Below are 3,780 nucleotides of genomic sequence, written 5' to 3' on the forward strand. Positions count from 1 at the left end.
TGACAATGATCTAGGAACACTGCTGAGCATCTCTACTGATGATGCCCATTGTAATGTGGAGGATACAATTCCGTAAACATGTCCAACCTCTTCTGCTCCTAGTCAGATATAACATGATGGACCACTAGTCATAGTGCAATAATAGGTTGTGGAGATTCCGTAAGGTTTGGCACCATAGCAAGCTGAGCTCTTCGAGCCTAATACATCTGTGAATACTACTGCACTGAATTGTGGGCAGGTAGGATCTGTGCTTCCCCTCTAGTCTGAGATATACTTAGAGTCACATGTAAAACCTCAGCTTGTGTCATACTATCGCAGAATCCCATAATACGAATCAAGGTTTCCTGTAGCAGGGGTGTAGCAATGAATCCCTCAAAAACCTGAGTTAGGCCTGTCTGAATAGTTGAAACCTGCTCATCCTCATAAACTAATGGTGGATCAACAGTTACCCTAGAATGGTCTCGGGCAACAGGTGGTGCCCTACTTCTAGGAGATGTAACTATACGAGCTCTGGTCTAAGTTGTAACACCTTGTACCTTTAAACTAAGCCACGTTCATGATTCAGGACTTAGAAAATCAATTGAGAAATGTTCGAGTTGGAAACTGCTTCAGTTCAACAAAACAGGATTTACACGGCCAAAGATACTGGCTGTATTTTGAGATACGGCCGTACCTTTGGCCGTATCAATGGTGTTCAACATGTTAACATTCTATTTTGGACAAGGTGAAAAACAATCCTTAAATATGGACCGTATTTAAAAATACGGCCCGTACTTCCAGACCGTATCGAAGCATGAAATACCTTAAGTCACTGGAATTTGCCAATTTATCTAAATGCTTAAATACGGAACGTATTTGGTGGCCGTATAAAGAAATACGGACCGTATATCGATCCGTAATTATTGTTCCAGAAATTGCAGTTTTTGGAATTTTCAACCTAGTTAAATACCGTCAGTTTATAAACTGTATATCAAAATATGGACCGTATAAATCGACAGTATAACGCCCCTACTCAGTTAAGTATAAATATGTCATGTTCAGTTTTATTCCCACTTTTCACATTCTTGAAGCCCTAGAACAAAGTTCCTCTTCTCCCATCAATCCAAGGCATTAAGGTAAGCCATTCCAAGATCTTCCAAGTCAATTCTAACATGTATTCACGTAATCTAATGAGAGTTCATCATTCCTAACCCATGGTTTTTCAAGAAAACTCATCTCAAGGCTCAAGGTTTAAGCTTTTGGAATTCTATTACAAGTTTCATACCCTGGCAAGGTATGGGGTTGCTCTGTTGGTCGGGCCTGGGACTAGACTCCACGTACTCACGTGGTGATTCCATGTTGTCGGTTATACTACGGCTCTCCAACCATATATATATATATATATATATATATATATATATATATATATATCACTTAAAATGTTTTACTCATGTTAAATATATTCATGTCGGATATACTCATGTTCATGTTTATCTTACAGTACTTTTTAAGTTTCGGTTCTATTATTTCATGTGCCATGCTTATTTCAGTAAGTTGTTTTACATACCAGTACAATTTGAATGTACTGATGTGCCATCTCCTTTGGGAGGATACCACTTACGAAACAAAAGAAAATTTCACACTTACAACGTTTAGAAGAAATTTATGCTAAAAGATATTCACACACGAAAAAAAATAAAAAATTATAGCAGAAATACGCTCATGCGGAAAAGAGTTGAAAGTGCGGCATTTGTTTTTATTATTATACACTCTGAAAAATTTCTTAGATGAAATACAATAGCAGAATATCAATTTAAAATGGTAGCGCCCTCTTCAAATAGTCAACACATTTAAGAAACTTCATTTTGAAATTATGTTTTCCAATCAACACCACTGCAGGTTCATACTGTACACGAAACTCAAACTTGCGATTATCACAGAAAACTAGTATCTTCCTTGGTACATAATTATAAGGAAAAATGTAAACTCAGTACATGGCATGACTTGGGCTAAAAGCACACCTGAAAACAGCAAAACGAGTCATCAAGTTCAAGTTACAAGCATATGGTCTTGTGTCCAACAAGCCTCCAAAATTACTACTATTTAGAAGAGGCAGTTGAGGGCACTTTTTCGTCGTCCGTTTGTGGACCCCCCATAAAAAAAAAAAAATTTTTTGGGCCCCATATTAATCAACCCCTAAAAAAAAAAAAAAATTGTAAAAAAAAAAAAAATTGGGCCCCATATTAATCAAGCCCTGAAAAAAAAATTATGGGCCCCATATTAAACAACATCGAGTATTAAAAAAAAGTGGAACTCACCACATCCAAAATCAGGGGAAAAAAAAGGTAGACCCCATATTAACAAAAAAAAAAATTATGGGCCCCATATTAAACAACATCGAGTATTAAAAAAAGTGGAACTCACCACATCCAAAATCAGGGGAAAAAAAAGGTGGACCCCATATTAACAAAATCAAGCAATATTGAAAAAAAAAGTGAATCCCATATTTAAAAAACAAACACTGTTAAAAAAAATGTGGGCCCCATATTAAACACGATGCGTATTCGTAGCAAACACTAATATAATAAAGATTTAGATACGAAGCACAAACTACAATGTTATATTAATCGTATTTTGAACATAGTCTATATATATATTGTGGGCCCCATATTAAACACCCATATTAACAAAATCAAGCAATATTGAAAAGAAAAAAAATAAATTTTGGGCCCCATATTAATCAAGCCCTAAAAAAAATAAATTATGGGCCCCATATTAAACAACATCGAGTATTAAAAAAAAGTGAAACTCACCACATCCAAAATCAGGGGAAAAAAAGGTGGACCCCATATTAACAAAATCAAGCAATATTGAAAAAAAAGTGAATCCCATATTTAAAAAACAAACACTGTTAAAAAAAATGTGGGCCCCATATTAAACACAATGCGTATTCGTAGCAAACACTAATATAATAAAGATTTAGATACGAAGCACAAACTACAATGTTATATTAATCGTATTTTGAACATAGTCTATATATATATTGTGGGCCCCATATTAAACACCCATATTAACAAAATCAAGCAATATTGAAAAAAAAAAGTGAATCCCATATTTAAAAAACAAACACCGTTAAAAAAAATGTGGTCCCCATATTAAACACGATGCGTATTCGTAGCAAACACTAATATAATAAAGATTTAGATACGAAGCACAAACTACAATGTTATATTAATCGTATTTTGAACATAGTCTATATATATATTGTGGGCCCCATATTAAACAACATCGAGTATTAAAAAAAAGTGGAACTCACCACATCTAAAATCAGGGGGAAAAAAAAGTGGACCCCATGCAAGCACTAATATAATAAAGATTTAGATACGAAGCACAAACTACAATGTTATATTAATCGTATTTTGAACATAGTCTATATATATATTGTGGGCCCCATATTAAACAACATCGAGTGTTAAAAAAAAGTGGAACTCACCACATCCAAAATCGGGGGAAAAAAAAGTGGACCTCATATTAACAAAATCAAACAATATTGAAAAAAAAAAGTGAATCCCATATTTAAAAAACAAACACTGTTAAAAAAAATGTGGGCCCCATATTAAACACGATGCGTATTCGTAGCAAACACTAATATAATAAAGATTTAGATACGAAGCACAAACTACAATGTTATATTAATCGTATTTTGAACATAGTCTATATATATATATATATATATATGCATAAAAATAGTGCAAACTAATAATGTTCAAAAGGGTGGGCCCCATACTAAATAACACCAAA

The sequence above is a fragment of the Lycium ferocissimum genome, unplaced genomic scaffold (assembly GCF_029784015.1).
Source record: "Lycium ferocissimum isolate CSIRO_LF1 unplaced genomic scaffold, AGI_CSIRO_Lferr_CH_V1 ctg7976, whole genome shotgun sequence".
In the NCBI taxonomy this organism is placed as follows: Eukaryota; Viridiplantae; Streptophyta; class Magnoliopsida; order Solanales; family Solanaceae; genus Lycium; species Lycium ferocissimum.